At 46.2% G+C, this 16,732-nt stretch overlaps 1 long non-coding RNA gene across 2 annotated transcripts in view; it reads right to left on the bottom strand.

Moving 5' to 3' along the window:
• Nucleotides 1-15,877, bottom strand: part of LOC135319681 (uncharacterized) — a 194,722-nt gene extending 178,845 nt beyond the window's left edge. Inside the window, exons 1-2 of one of the 2 annotated variants that reach the window (XR_010378492.1) lie at nucleotides 15,193-15,877; nucleotides 13,972-14,118 (exon numbers count right to left, since the gene is read on the bottom strand). This is a non-coding gene — a long non-coding RNA (uncharacterized LOC135319681). Of the gene's footprint in view, nucleotides 1-4,273; nucleotides 4,367-13,971; nucleotides 14,119-15,192 lie in introns of those variants that run through there. The other variant, XR_010378491.1, reaches the window with a different exon arrangement.
• Between the last annotated feature and the right edge of the window lie 855 nt (nucleotides 15,878-16,732).

The following is a 16,732-nucleotide window of genomic DNA, read 5'->3' as shown; positions in this document are numbered from 1 at the left end:
CTGCCCCGGCTGCTTTTGAAGAAGGCATCTCTCTAGGAGATGGTTAGGCTTGGTTTCAGTGGTTTCCAGCTTTGGATTCACTAAATCCAATAAAGATTGTTAAAACTGATATAGAAACTATTTGTGAAAATGTTCAAAATGTCTGCAGTGACCTTGCCAAGAGTCAGTTAGAAGGATCCGTGACAGCTGAAGCGTTAGGCAAAGCCATTCAGAAGCTGGTTGTGAAGCTGTGCTGGGAGATACGGCAGCCCTGGCACCGCTAGTTACCAAGGGCTGCTTCGTGGCTGCTACTGCCGTGGGAAACAGAGCAGAAGTTGTCACAAAGATCCTGCAGAGGAGGAGGACCGGGGCGTGGGTAGAGTGGGCGAAGGTGGCGTGGAAGTGGCCTGTTCTAATTCCTAAAATAGTGCGTTATCACTATTAATGAGCTGTTACAGGAAGTCAGAGCTGTGTTTCTCACCAATAACCTCAGAGAAGAAATCACTTGGGGGAAAAAAAAGACCAAAGAAAAGGTTATCGGTTTCAGTTAGGGGGTTTCAGGTAACAAAGTGCATGATGGTTTACGGCTGACACTGCACGCCCACATAGAACACGTTTTGTGTTTTTGAATAAAAAGACACTTGCATGTTCCTTTAAAAAGAAAAAGTCAGCTATGCTTACGAAATTTATTCCACAACCCACCATCCACGGTGGGGAAGGGTGAGCCTTGAGCGCAGGCGGTGCTCCCTCTACCCACCAGGCTCACCTCCAGCCTGCTCTCACCCTCTCCTCCAGCACCTACTCCCAATGCACCTCTCATCCCAGAGCTTTTCCAGTGCCCTCTGGAACCTCTGTTCCAAGGTGAGAACCTCCCCTCAACTTTAGCCTGGAGGTGAGGGGGCTTCCTTCCTCTTCCTGTTCCCTTTGGAGCCTGGCGCTTTCGCCCACTCGCTGCCCACCCCACTCCTCCCAGACTCCCTGGGCCCAGAGAGGGAGGACCGGAGTCCTGCTTGCCTTGCCCCTCAGGGATACCAGTGCTCTTCTGCCTTCAGGTAAATCCCTCCTTCTCTCCTATGCCACCCGTTTACTGCCACTACCCTAGACCTCCCACTGGCATCTTAGGTGGCTCACCACCTTCTCTTCTATACCAGAGCTTGCCATCAACTCAGGCATTTTAATATCCATGTGGACAACACATCCAGTGCAGCGGCCCTCCCTCCTCTCTGTCCCCTCCCTCCCCTGGGTACAAGCCTGACTTTGGGATCACCTAGCATTGTCTCACCTGAGGTATCCTCCATCCTCTGTGCCCCATTCTTTTCATCTTCCCCCATTCTCTCAGCTCCCTCGTGGTCTGGCTTCCTTCCCCTTCTAAACTAGACTCTAGGGCCCAGAACTTCAACCACTCTTTTGACAATACTCTAAATCAAGGGTCACAAATTTATTTTATAAGGCACATCCAACAGTGAAACAAGAAAAATAATCAAGCACACATCTCTGACATTCACTCACTCATTCATTCATTCATAAATTGCATACATTTTACTACTGGAAGGACATTTTCTTCATTTTAAAACATACCACAAACATAGACAGGCATAAACAGTAAGATTTGAAAAGGCCAATATAGTAAGAACATCAGTATTCTCTGTGCATTCCCAGTGGGTCATCTCACACAGCCCCTGGAGGCACACACACCCCAGTTTGGGAACCACAGCTCTAACCCCCATCACTCTCTCTCCCCTCTGTCACATCCACTCTGAGAAACCAACCCTGAACCCACTCAGCCTGAGTGTCCTGTTCTCTGTGAGGTGGCGAAATGATGCTGGGGGTCCATCTGGGTCCCAGGTAACCTCTCTGGACTCACCCTTCTCTCGGGGCAAAGTCACTGAGCACCTCAAGGGGTAAAGTCAAGCCTATTGGCAAGAAAATTTCCTTCCTCTTTGTACCACCAGCACCGAGGACAGTGTCTGGCACTGGCAGGTGATCCCCAGTGTTTGCTGTATTGCATTGTGCACACACGTGACACCTCCATCACTCTGGCTGCGTTGGTGCAAAGGTGCGAAAAGCCCACAGAGAAAGCACAATCAGTCTCAGGGTCCTAGGAGGGCACGGGCTTGGTTCTGAAGCTCCGTGAGGGTCACTGGCCCCCACAGCACCTGTCTGTCTGCTGTGACCCCAGCAATAGATGAGGCCGTCAGAAGCCAGACACCCACAGCCAACCCAACTCTAATTAGGCCACGTGTGCCTGAAGGAGTGTAATTAAAGCCCATTTCACATCTTGACTGTTCTAGGGGCTTGCTCTGGAGACAGGCAATAGAGCCCCTCCAGACAACCTTCTCTTTACCCACATGCTTGGAGCAGTCTGGGCCAGGGGCACCTCCATTTCCTTCCACCTGCCCCTCACAGAAGGAGTCCCTTGGCTATCAGGGGGAAGATGTTGGCGGGAGGGGGACAAGTCTTACAGAAGCAATAATGACGGGGACTTAAGCACTGCTGCCGGAGCCGGCACATAGGAGAGGTGACAGTGTGAGCCAAGGAGATGTGCTGTGGGCAAACTCTCCTCTCTTGCATTCTCTGCCCCACCCCCGACCCCTGCTCCCCCCCAGAGATGCATCCCAGGTACCAGTGTCTGTAGAAGGACACATGACAGCTACTGCACTTCCCAAGGTGAGGGAAAGATGATTCAGACAAAACTCCCTCACCTCCTGTCAGTTCTTCCATCTTTTTCTTCCCTTCCTAGTGCAGCTTTTTGTAGTCAGTGGTCCATGGACTGACCCCCAGCATCAGAGTCACTTAAGGCCTAATAAAAACACAGAATCCTGGTCTCAGACAGATTGAACGAGAAACTCTGCAATGGAAGCCGAGAAATCTGCATGCCAACATTGTTTTGCTCCTTAAAGTCTGAGAACCACTGGAACACAGTTACTTCTCCTCTGTTCTCCCCAACGACACCTCATTAACCTGCAGCCCCTCTCCATCGCGCCACCAACCTGTCTGCCCCTCCACTCCTCAGGCCGCCACGACGAAGCCAGAGGGGACTCAAATGGAAGGACTCGGGCAGGAAGGAGGCCCCCTGCACTCTCACCTTCCTACGCTGACCATGAGCGCCTCCCTTACTGCGCTTGGCTTTCATCCACGACATCCCCTCACGTGGTTCCCAGAGGCCACACTGACGCTAACGTGGCCTGTCCAAAATGCATACTGGGCAAGCCGGGTACTTAACACGCTGAACTCAAATAAAGTTGCCAGGAGGAAACCAAGTAAATCGGGGAGCTGAGATTTGGCCTAATGTTGATCTATTTTTAGCCAAAGCACCCATCTACAAATAAGTCTCTACTACTAGACTGACAAAGATGGAAACGTCAATCAGCGCTAAGCAAGAGTTACAAGTAATAAAGACGTATGCCACCTACTCACGTCCCGGGGACGGGGTGTGAATTTGAGATGACCATGGATGGCCATGACCATGAAGCACTTAAAACTCAAAGAAAACTCCCTGAACCATTCTTCCGCCCACAGAATTTCCGTGGCACCGGTCCCCATGCAGCTCTGAGGAATAAGCTATTTTCCTACGTGAACAAATAGAGTTATTGCTACCCGTGCTCTGAATCAAGGATGAAAAGGAAAGGTGAGAGGGAGAGGGAGGGTGTGAGAGCGAAGAGGTGGAGGTGAGGCGCAGAAATACGCAGGAAGGAGATCGGAAACCAAAAGAAAAGGAGCCAGGTGCTCCTCCCAGGGAGGAAGCAGCCAAGCAGGCGGCTTGTGACTCCAAGGCACAGGGTGGCTCCCCCGCACCCATACTAACGGTCCCACAGGACTGCGGCCTGGCTAAAACGATGCATGTCAAAGGGCTCTGGAGATGGCAGAGTGTTCCCCGTTCAGGGTGTCAGCTCCCTGTGTGTGACCAAGGAGCTGCTGCCTCTTTCCAGCAGCCCTCCCAGAGGCTCAGGTCACCACAGGCTAAAAAGGACGCACACCCTTTCCCACGAGCGGACGCACCAGATTACCTGGGGACCTTAACGAGGGTGCTACTTCAGCAAGAAACTGCAAACGAGAGGATAACACGCCCTGGGAACATGCTGAGTATCTACTGTAACACACAGCCCTACCAGGAGTCTGCGCTCCACGTCTGTTTTAACGGATTTACACACATTTGTTCTGAGACCAGCAGGGCCTGAGCCACAGCTTCCTGCATTCTGCCGCGTCAGCATGAAAAGACTTGCTGCCATAGGCCGGTACAGCTCCCTCTGGGGCTCTCCACCTCCTCAGAGCCTGACTAAGATGAGACACTTACCCCACAACGTAATGAAGAGACGGTTCTCAGGTCTGACTCACCCCTTTGGCTACCGGCTGCCAGGGCCACTGAACAGCAGGCGTTCCTATAAAGTGCGCTTGCCACCAGGACCTGGCCACTAGAGGGAGCCAGAGAGCAACGAGGGCCCAACGTTTCCCCAGAAACGTGGGCTCCCCTGGCTCCTCTGGCTCCCCTCCCCGACTCCCTCCTCCAGCCCAGACACTGGGAGGCTTCACAGCACTTGCGGATCCACGGAAACAAACATGTCACCTTCACTGTATAGTTCCTCGGTAAACTCTTATTTTCTTCCTCCTCAAGTTTGGGTGGAAAACAAAACAATTAATTTAAAAAGCAGCACACAAGAACCTAAACATTATTTATGTCTCTAATTATCTCATTCTAGTGGGTATTTTAGTCCCTGTCTGGTCAGGACATTAATTATCTTCATAACTACAGCAAAAGTTAAATAATAAGCACCCAAGGCTACAGCACTACTCTAATGTGCAAGCTTAAATGAACTTATAAATTTTATTAATGGATGCTTTATACAACTCCATATATTATAAATCAAAGAAGAAACCTATTTCTATCTTTTAAGGGTGCAGTGAAAAAGCTTTAACATTATTGAGGATAATTTTTATTAAGTTTAAAACTCTTTTTTTTTCAGTAATGAGACTGTTATGCGGATAATTTAATCTAGTTTGTCATGAGGCACCCCGGCTTGTTAAATAAGTTAATAAATGACTGTGCATTAATCAAAGTGACAAAGCTATGAAGAGCTGGGGATGGGAGACAATTCTGGTGATAGTATTAATTAGTATTTAATTAGAAACTTAGGGCCCATAAATTAAAAAAAATCATGGTAGAGACATTTATGCAAATTGCTTAGAGCCTGCAGTGGAGTTAGCTTTGCTTTAAAGAAACATGATTTTTTTCCCTAGCATACTGTACATAGCAGCACTGTGGCCACATCACGTGGCTTAAATGAGCTCTTCTTTTGTTTCCAATTTGTTCCAATTACAGGCCTGTAAATTCAAATCATTCTTTGGACTGTGTTGATTGAAATGTAGAGTTTCTACAATTTCTACTGGGAGCTCTTTTTTTTTTTTCAAATAAAAAAAGAGAAATGTTTCAGAGAAATAAGGAGTTTCAGATTCTTTTTCTGCTGTTTTAATTAAGATGTGCGCCACCATTTTCTAAGAACAATTGTGGATTCCATTTGGTACACAAACAATGCCTCCTTTTTAATCCTAGTGAGCTGTAACTGGGTTTTGTTATGTGATATTATATTGAAGACTGCATGGACTCAACTGCCATCATTTTTATTATAATCATAGTACTTTTTCCTTTTCTCTCAATCACATGCTTTGATAATGGGCAATTTTTGATGGCCCCAAAAGATAATAACCTTTTGGTTCTGAACGTCACTGCTTTCCTAAGGTACATGTCCTCTTTTTCAGCTTTATTATTGATTGCATTTATTCAAGAAAGGTTATCCACAGTAAAACTGCTTTTTCTATTCAACAGTCTATCTCTGTCATGGTTCATTTACGTGTGAGCATGACGGACTGAAACCCGTATTATCCACAGCTGACAAGTGTCAGGCCGACAGTTCAATCAGCCCTTCCTTAAGATGATGCCCAGGGCCCTGTGTTTGAAGTAGGACAATAAAGAAGGCAACACAATCAGGGTCAAACTGATCCAATCCCTGTATATAAAGGGGATTCTGCCTAATAACACAGTGCGATTTTTTTCCCCTCTCCAAACACATTAGTCCTTAAACAGTGACTTGGCCCTTAAGAAAATCTGTGAGTGACATGAAAATGCTGAAGTTTTAACGTGGTTGGTTTATCCCTAACCTCTTGGGGCTGCTGCTTTGTGCAGACTGGTTTTGTCAAAGTCAGAAAAATAATGTATTCAGTGTCTGATCATTTTTAGGGAGTTATTTGAACGGGATTTTAAGTCAGACATCCTGATGTTGACACAGGGATCATTTTCTTGTCCTTTTGTTTTACATTTGTGGAACAGATCATTTGCATGGGCTAATAAATTTAAATCTCCAAAATGCCTACAAAAGTGAGCTCCCTTCAGCAACACTCCTCAACTCCCTCCACCCGCCTAGGACGCAGAGTTGCTGGATGTTTCTTGATAGTAGGTCTCTCTAGAATACAGACTAGACTGCAAACATACCTCCAAGTTAGTGCTCTCTCAGCCTGGGCAACACTTCTACTCCAACGTGTATGAAAACATTTCGCTGCAAGTCCTATCAACCAACGGCAGAGCCAACGTTGATCAAATGCTTAAAGCGCCCAGTGGGCTCCCTGGAGGGACCAGGAGACTGTTACCTTTGCTGTTCCCCAGGCTTCGAACCGCTGCAGAGGATGGCAGGCAGGGGAGGGCTGCTCACCTGTTTGATAGATGCCTTTCATAGGGAGGAAGCCAAAGACCCCCTGAAAGCTTCATAACATTTTCAAGGGAGAAGGCACCACACAGAATATCAACTGCAACCTCCAGGCTCTGGGGACCAGGGAGGCTCAGAGACGCTTGTGACTTCCAGTGTCAAGGAGACAGTAAAAGGCAGTGCAAGGACAGAGTTAACGAGAGCAACAGATCCTCCGTATTTTGCTTCTTTTTATCTGGCACTACTGGGCAGACCCAAGTTAACGTAGACGGGTCTGCTGAAAAGCAGAATCCCCAAATCACACTGAGTCATGGTGCCCGGGGCTACCAAACAAGACCTTATATCAATTCTCTTCCTGGACAATTCTAGAAGTTCTGGGTAATATATTCTTTGCGTGCTGGTTATTCTCCATTTTCACTAACCTATCCTGTTCCATCCATTCACCCACACTTACTGCCCGACTCTGCCCCTACAGACCACACTATCCAGGCTCTCTTGGTGCCTAGAGACCAGGGAGAGGAGCTGACAACAATCAATCGAAGGGTGGGTGGAGAGAGGCAGAGTGTGCCTTCCTTCCTCACCCCCCGGCTTGTTTCACCTTCTCTGAAGAGGCTGACCCTTTCAGCATCCCTGCTTCCACTAAGCCCCTCCTCCAAGGCTCCCGCTGTCATGCATCCAGTACTGTTGGTTTCCTCCTCTTTGCCCTTTAGTCTCCAGGACTAGGAGTTCCCCACTGTGGCTAGTCTCTGGGTACCTCCACGTGCCCTCCATGTGTTTGTTCACCTAAGCCTGCCCCTACTTCTAAACACAGTCCCTTCTTTAAAGTCACCACTGGAAACATCTCAGGTGACTTCTGTTTTCTGCAGGGACCCTGACTGACACAGTGAATTACTGAGCTTCCTAACTGGTCTTCCTACCTCTAGTCCAGTAGTTCTTAACATATTTTGGAACCTCATAGAGAATCTGATGAAAGGTACATGTTCTCTCCTCAGGAAAAAAAAAATCACTTACATACATATGCACAAAATTTTGCGTACAGTTGTAAAGTGTTCTCAGACTCCTTAGAGGCTATCTACAAATCATCTAAGCAGTCCATAGAAACTCCAGTCCATTCTCCCCACCTCTGGTAAGTGAATCTTCCTAAAACATTCATTTCTTACATTTGATCACATTCATTTTCTCCTCAAAAACTGGTAGTGGTGTCCTACTAACCACCATAAAGCATGAAGCCCAGAATCCTCAGCAAAGCATTCCAGGCTGCATCTGACAAGCTACTGTTGAGAAAAGATCTCAAGAGAAGGAATTTAATACAGGGGAGTGGTTACAAAGATGTTGGAAGAGATGAAAAGTGAAGGGGATGGTAAGACAATCCAAAGATGAGCACAGCAGGAAGCGCATGGGCTGGAGAGACAAAGGGGGGAGCTCAGGAGCCAGGTCTGCCTGGTGGGGCTGGGATCACAGCAGGGGACTTCTGGGCAGGGCCTGGTGCCAGGAGGTCAGAGCCACTGCGGTGATGCTGCCCGAAGCAGGAGGAAAGGGAGAGGAATATCCTGGCTCCTTCTCCCCTGCTGCTCTCCAGTCTTCCACAGAGCGCACTACCCAGATGCCAGCTGACACTGAAGCCTGCAGGGGCTCTGTATCTTGAAGTTCAGAGTCTGGGAAGGTGGGTGATGGATCTGAGAGCAAACAGACAAATGCCTCAAGCAAAACCCCTTCACAATCTTGCCTCGCCTGCCCTTGGAACCATGATGGAAACTGAGCTGTCCTTGGAAGGCTCATTCTTCTAATATCTTTTGTGCACCAACTGTGCACCAGGCACCAGTTGCAGGAGGAAGGCTAGGGAATGCAACCCAAGAATTGCAAGTATATAATTAAGCCTGAGGCTGATGGCTTGCTCAGGCAGAAAAGTAGCCAGGTGGTTAATTAGAGCAGAAGACCACAGAGGCTTGGTTGAACTGATGGAGAAGCAGAAACTCAGGTGAGACAAGGCAGAAGTTTATTATTACGGTAGGCAGCGAAACCTCTAAGGATTAATCAGAGGCTTCCAAAAATGTTATTGACAGGTTTGAAAGAAACCACAACCCTGGGCCTTTAACTCCAGTTGTAAAGGGACTAGATGTACTGGGAGCAGCAGTTGTACACTGAAATCTCTGGTCAGGGGAGGTAAAAAAGTAAAGCTGCTATGGTATATTCCACACAATGGAATATTATTCAGCACTAAAAAGAAATGAGCTATCAAGCCACAAAAAGACATCATGATATGCATTTAAGTTTCCTCTAAGTGAAAGAAGTCAACCTGAAAAGACTATATACTACATGATTCTAAATGTATGATATTCTGAAAAAGGCAAAATTATGGAGAGAATAAAATCAGTGGTTGCCAGGGAGGGATGAACAGGTGGACTACAGAGGATTTCTAGGGCAGTGAAACTGCTCTGTATGATACTATAATGGTGGATATATGTCATTATAAATTTTTCTAAACCCATAGAATGCATAAACCAAGAGTGAACCATATGTAAACGATGGGCTGTGGGTGATAATGATGCGTCAGTGTAGGTTTATCAACTGTAACAGATGTACCACTCTGGTGGGGGATGTTGATAATGGGGGAGGCTATGCATGTGCGGGGACAGCAGGTATATGAGAAGTCTGTGTCTTCTGCTCAATACTACTGTGAACCTAAAACTGCTCTGTTAAAAGTCTGTTTTTTTAAACACTAAAAATAATAATAACCAAATATAAAGATGACTGGGTCCCATCTAGCCACTTCTCACCAGCTCACAAGAGACTATTAAACTTTCAAAGCCAGTTGTTAAACACAGCATTGTTCAAAATTAGATTATTTAAGCTTACAATCAAATAAATCTTATTTAAAAATAAAGGTAGTAAAAATAAATACTCAGAATGTATTGCTTTCTAATTATTTTATTACCACCCATGCTCTTGAGGCTGTCCATCGCATCTGAATGATGGGAACACCACGTGAGGGTGTGCTGCTGTGCAACTCTCCCCAACCCCATGAGGGCCTAGGGAATATTCACACCACAGGAATGAGCAAACACTCTGAATCAGGGCTTGATTTGTTGTGTTGATTGTCTAGGTCAGGGGTTGGCAAACTATAGCACACAAGCCAAATCCAGACTACAGTCTGTTTTTGTATGACCCACATTTTTACATTTTTAAAGGATTGTATTTTTCAAAAAAAAATAATTAAGAAAAGAAGAAAGAGACTGTCTGTGGTCTACAATATGTAAAATATTTACTATCTGGCTCTTGACTGAAAAACTTTGCCAGCTCCTTGTCTAGACCTAAGAAAGTGATGGGTAAGATGTTAATAGAAATTAAACTTAAAAGTGTATCCCATCTGTAATCATTACATTGTGAATGGCACAGAAACTTGAGGAAATATTCTTCCAGGATTTGAAAGCTATGACCACATTAGCCAAGAAGTCTCTCACATCACCAATGAACAAGTGAAGGTCCAACATACATCTTCCTTTCATGTTCATCTTATCTGTCAGTGTGAATGAAATATCAACCAACATTCATGTCGGAACGATACTCGTGAGCCAATGGCTGAGTTTGGATGGTAACCAAGCATTCATTTGCAGTCTGATTTTGTGAAATCACAGTTGAATTGCAGCCATAGGTTAACTCCAGACACAAGAGTTCGGGGAAAAAAAAAACAGGAAAGCATTATCTGAGAATCAATGGGCTTAAGAGCATTCTGTAATAAAGAGTACTGTATATTTTATTATCATTTGTAAGTTGTAGGTTATACTTCCTTTATATCAGGAAAATTTATAATAAATCTATGGACATATATATGTGAGTATTTTTTAAAGCCAGTTATTAAACTTTTACCAGCACACCACTGACCCCTCCCCCAGGGTCTGACTTAACTGGTCTGGAGGATGACCTTGGCAATGGGATTTTAAAATTTCCCCCAAGTTATTCCAATGTGTAGCCAATATTGAGACTAACTGGCTTAGGGGAAAGATCAAAGTGCAGGGAGCAGAACCCCCTTAAGATTTTGTTCTCTTTGATCAGAAAGTCCACTTGAATCTGACCAAGCAGGCACTGGGAGTGAGCATGAGGGGATGTGCTGAGGTGGGAAGGGTGGGAGGTTCTGCCAGGAACTGGACACGCCTCACTGGGCTGACTTTTTCCCAATTTCTCAGAACGAAATTTTCCTGGATCAGCATTCTCACAGTCTCCTAGACATGCAACTATTACTTCCTTTCCCAAAATTATCCTCACTGTAGCTCTACCGGAGGTCCCTTTTCCTCTTCTGTCTCCTGCCTAAATCTTACCATCCCTCATGTGCCAGCTTAGATACCCTCTCTCCGCTCAGACCTTCCCCAGGAGGACAGACTTGTTCATTCCCCACTCCAGCATGCACTTACTCCTTGCTAACGAAACCATGATTAATTAGGGACAGCACTGTGCCCAGTTAAATACTGCTTCTGGGCCTCCCTTGTAGCCAAAGTGGCCACGGTGACACACTTCTAGCTAATGAGACCTAAGCTGAAAGCTGATGAGGGTTGAGAGCAGAGCTTGTGTTTTCCTGATAAAAGTGTTAGACTCAGCTGGGGCAGACCCCTCCCCTTGTCCCCTGCAGCAGTCATTTCCAGAGTGTGAGGCAACCAGCCATCTGCAAAGGATGGAAGTGGAGAAAAACAATGGAGCCACAACAGCAGCCCCTGACTTCTTGCCTTTGGAAGTTTTGTTCTGTGAGAAAAAGAATTCCCTAATTGTTCAAGCCGCCCCTGCTTGGATATTCTGTGGTTGTGGCCAGATGAAATCCAGGTCCAACCATCCCACAGTGACTGCCCCTCCTGTAACTATGTCCATCTACAGATTTGTTCAGCACCACCCACAACAGCACTCTCCCATGTGTGAATGGGTCAGGTCCCAGGCATTTAACCATAAGTCAATTGTTTGAAATTTGGATGCACTTTCCCTGTAAGACAAGACTGTCCTAGAAAATCCAGAACAAAGGTTTACAGCAGTATGTCAGCTCTTGGAATAATCAAGGTGATTAGAAACAAGATTTGGGCAGAGATAGGCTCAGACAGCTTCAAAAAGAAGTTAGGTCTCCAACAGTGATTTGTAAATAGGAAGGAAATAAAGAAGACTGATTCCTAAGGATTTGGCTTCTGCCCAGAACTTATTTTTGAGGCAGGAGGATCGTGTGTAGGTACAGCATGAACTCAGTGGGTGCATGTGCTTGGATCAGAATGTAAAGGGCATAGAGCACGGAAAGGCCACATCTTAGAAGTGCAAGAGAAAAGAGCCAGTGACAGCTGTACACTGCGTTTAGCCAACCACATTAGCAATAAATGTTATGTACACGGTTGCATTCTATTTTTGTATCGTATTAAAGGATATAATATTGGTAATTGTTCTTAACAGAATCGCAGAGAGATGGAAATACTATATGGTATGATGGAATGCTGTTCTCTTACCATTGATCATTATAATAAGCCTGCTCAGTCATTACTTACAAACCACACTTCAAGTCTGCCAGTGAGGGAGACCAAAATGAGGTGATAAACAAAATTGGTTTCCTTGCTAAATGCGATGCCTAAGTTTTAAGATATTTTGCTGAAGTTTTAAACTGATCGTCAATTAGTCAATGAGCTATGGCAGGCAGTGTATTTCTGGGTAATTAGTGTGTGTCTTAGGGGTGTTATTTGGCATGAGGCTGAGGGCAAAGTAATTTGTATCTCCCAGGAAGTGCAATAATTGCCTCAAGCTGAACTGCTCGGAAAGTGTATTAATTCTATTAGGGAACATTTATGTTATTTTATATGGCATCCTGTATATTCATGAAGTGTACTCATAAACCATGAATTATTCATTTCCGGGGCATTATCACATGAGGGTAGCCTCACTGATAACCAAGGAAAAGGGTGGGGCTGTTTGTGCAGCTGGACAAGTCATGTTATCTTGGAAATGAGGCATGTTGGCTTGTGAAATTCATCTTGTTAGGAGACCACTGGATCCTAGGAGGATGAGTGGTATCTTGGGACAGGTAAGGTCAAAGGTAAGGCCTTACTTAAAACTGGCTTTTCAGAATGCCAGCAGGCCTTCTTTAGAGAGCTGGCTGTGCAGCCTGTGGGGGAAGCCCCGCCAGAGCTGAGAGCTACAGGGATTCCAGGCTTGATCTTGCTACTTCTGGACACCTTCTTTTCCAAACTTGCTCAGGATGCTCAGGGCACAACAAAGCCATTCATTCATTCATTTATTCAACAAATATTTATGAATGAATGCTCAGATAGTATACCAGTTATCTATTATTTTGTAATATATTACCTCAAAACTTAGCAGCCTAAAGCAACGCACACTTATTAGCTCACAGTTGAAGAGGGTCAGAAATCATGTTTGGCTTAGCTGGGTCCCCTTTTTCACAGCCTCCCACAAGCCTGAAGCCACGGTGTCAGCCCAGAGTTGTGGTCTCCCCTGAAGGCTTGTCTGGGGAAGGGTCTGTTTCTGAGTCAGTTCCAAACCCTCAGTTTCTTGAAGGCTGTGAACTGAGGGCCTGCATTCCTTGATGGATGGTGACCAGAGGCCACCTCTGGCCCCTTGCCATGTGGGTCTCGCCAGTATGGAAACCAGGTTCATCAAAGCATGTAAGCCAAGCAGGCAAGGAAAAGGTCACAACCCTCTGTAACTCAAGTGCAGAAGTGACATCGTGTCACTGTTGCCATATTCTGTTGATTCAAATCAAATCACAAATCAGGAAGATGGCAGGGAGATGGAAAGAAGCAGGTGCACATTTTAGTTTAAAATCGACCTCCTCAGTGAGAGTACGTGTACCACAAGTTACCAGTTTTCTTCATGCTGCTCCTCTTTGCCCATTTTTAAGGGAAACACACACACACACAAAGGTGAAGAAAGAATCTTGTACTCATGGTGGGGAGAGAAAGAGGAGGACAGGATAACACAGGTGAGGGTGACAAGAGAGGGGCAATGTGAGAAGGGGATGCAGGAAGCACCTGGAGGGTGTGGCCCACTCCCTGCACTCCCAGCTGTGTTAGCTTGGGTGCTCTGCTTCACTTCTCCATGTTTCTGTTTCCTCTTACGTAAAAATATCTGCCTTTCGGGATTATTGAAAAGATTAAATTGAGTAACAACCTTCTACATACCTGATACGTCATCGGCATGGCTCCTCTCTGCTCACTTCATCCCATTTCTCCACTCAGTTGTCACTACTTCCCTGACAGCCAGCACTGAAACAACCCCACCCATCTCCATCCTCACCCCACCTTCCTGGCCCCGCTGCACTTACCACCGCCTGCTCTGCTTCGTCTCTCCTGCATTCTCAGGCCCGGAGGAGTTCGCGGCACGCAGTGGGTCCTCCATGATGCCTGTGAAGGGCTGCAGCAGGCAGTCACTGACCCAGGGCATGGCTGCACAGGCTGTCTCCGTGTTCTGGCTGTGTCACAAACAGTAGTGGGGACATCAGCTTAGGACATAAAAAGAGTAACAGCAACTGAAATGCCTGCGCAGTACTTTGCAGTGTACAGAGGCCTGGCTCCACCACCATGTCTTAGTCCTCCTAGCTGGTGGCTGAGGTCTGTAATGTCCCCATTTACAGGAAGGGGGAGGGACTTAATAAACTTCTCCAGAGTCCAGAAACAACAGACATTGGAAAGCAAGCGGGGGCTTTGCCTTCGTATGAATTCATTTTTCTATGGGGCAAAAGTCTAAGTGGTCCTTCCAATTCATCAGCAGATATGCTGATCTGCCCCTGCTGGAATTCTGCATGAGTTCCCTGGAGCTGCTCTCCCTCTGTCTGCACATCTCCTTTTCCTGCGCTCAGAGGCAGCTAACAGACAGATACTGTATGTGTAATATACCCAGACTGCACCCAATGGGATTGCCGAAAGTCACGCAGCCAGCTGTATGGCTGTCAGTAAACTTCTCCACATTCCAGAATTCCTTCTTTCTTTCAGAAGAACTCGCTTGCACCCCGCTGTATCTCCTAGCTTAGCATAATCCAATCATCCACTCCTGGCCGACACACTTGTCATTATTTATAAAAATAAATAAATAAAACCTCCTTGCTCTGACTCGCAGGCCTTCATCAAACAAGTACTGAGTGTCTGCTTGGTGCCAGGCATTGTGCTAGGACATGGGACTAGTCCACATCCAGAAGGGAAAGCAGACTTTAGTTACAAATCACTATGTAGTTGATATTATGGTTGGAACTATAAAGGAGAAGCTCAAGGTGATACGAGAATGTGAAAGGAAGGACCACCTGGGTCCTGGTCTTGGGGGCCCAGGAAGTCTTCCCTGAAGAAGGGTCACTTAAACTGGGTCAGAAAGCAGAACATCCTAGGCACAAAGAAGGGTACGTAAGAGGTGCCGAGAACTGAAAGAGCCCCTGGAAACCACGAAAGCAAAAGCACAAACAAATGAACAAGCAGAGGACCGAGGGTGAAGAGTCGTGGTGCTGGCTGACGCGGAAGCAGCAGCTGGCAGCCAGGAGGAGCCGGGTCTCCCTCACCTGCTTCTTCCTCTTCCCCAGGATGAGCAAGAGCAAGACCGCAAACTTGGTCCCAACTGACGGAGTAAAAACATCCCTGGTGCTAATCTGTGCCTAGACGGATGTATCAGTATGTCTCAAGCAGTATCATGAAGATGTCTTATCTTGGAAAAGCCTGTAGTTTCTGTCTCCTTTGCGATACAGAGCCCAAAGCATTTGTGTCCGCTCAGCATTCATGGATTTGCAAACTCGGCTTAGTGGATGCAACCTGGCTGCGGCTCCTTCCCAGGGAAATGAGCCTCCTGCCCCGGCAGTGGGCTCTGATGCAGTGAGCTTCTGGAAGCCTCTGCCCACAGTTGCTCTTCTTCCTCAGTACTTCTGGGTCAGTGGTTCTCAGTGGGAGTGTCGGGAAGCTTGAGGGAACATTTTTGGGTTGTGTCAATGATCAGGAAGCACCACTGGCATTTGCTGGTCGGGGCAGAGATGCAGCTGTTCATTCTAGAGCACGTGAGACAATGGTCACAACAAAGAATTGTCCTGTGTCCCACATGACTTGGAGGTCCCACCAGACATGGGTGCAAGTGAAAAACCTATGCTCAGGTTCCTGAGACTAGAGCCTAATTGTGTTTTACGTTGCACAGTATTAATATACACTGAGTTATCCAATAATAAAACTACAGTTGGAAATTGGGGGATGATTTACTTTGTTTTTCCCAAAACTTCACAGGGTTACTTACCATTTCCCAAAAACCTATCATGTATTTGAGTCACCAATAGGACACAGCCATATAAACTGGCTTTTGAAACTATCACATCTACGATGATTACATAAACAGGTTTCCCCCTCATTATCCAAAAGTAGAGTGTTCCTGTGAAGCCTTTCCTAAGCTGAAATGGCATAAAGTGAAGAAGCAATTACCTAAGGACACATCTTGCTACCAGATGCACAAAATAAACGGACATAAAGCACAGATGCTCCCAGACACAGTTCAAAGCTACGGTGGCTTGACACTGAGATGCCTAGTGTAGTTCCCAGGGAAGGAGCTGGCAGCACCTCTCTGCCTGCTGGGGGTGCGCACTGCCTCTGTAACACACACCAGTACTTCTGCTTTTTACCTTTTTCATAAAAGGAAAAATCCTCTTTGGATTTCTTTCAGTTGGGAAAAAACAGGGACTAATGTACGTCTTTCATAAAAGCAAAGGGACGTAAAGCAAACTTTCCAAAAGCAGGGGATATCTGTATGTCTTATTTCAAAACACCACTCTAAAGTGTCTTTGGTGTTCAGTTAAATGCCGTTTTACTTCTCTTAAATCCAAATATACTTGTTATAAGATGAGGAGAGCATCCAAGTGCTTCCTTATGAATCCTACTTCTACCCCAGAGGTGGTACACAGCCCACTAGCAATGACAGGTACCAGCACCCCTGTTAGAAGGAAGGCTCTCGGGCCCCGCCCTGGAACTACTGAATCTCCGCCTGCATTTAATAGGACCTCCAGGTGATTCAGATGCACATAAAAGTTTGAGAAGCTCTCTTCTAGGTTACGTAGATCTGAACTTGAA

The sequence above is a fragment of the Camelus dromedarius genome, chromosome 3 (assembly GCF_036321535.1).
Source record: "Camelus dromedarius isolate mCamDro1 chromosome 3, mCamDro1.pat, whole genome shotgun sequence".
NCBI lineage: Eukaryota > Metazoa > Chordata > Mammalia > Artiodactyla > Camelidae > Camelus > Camelus dromedarius.
The sequence above is the reverse complement of the archived record's forward strand: the minus strand, read 5'-3'. Positions and strand labels throughout refer to the sequence as shown.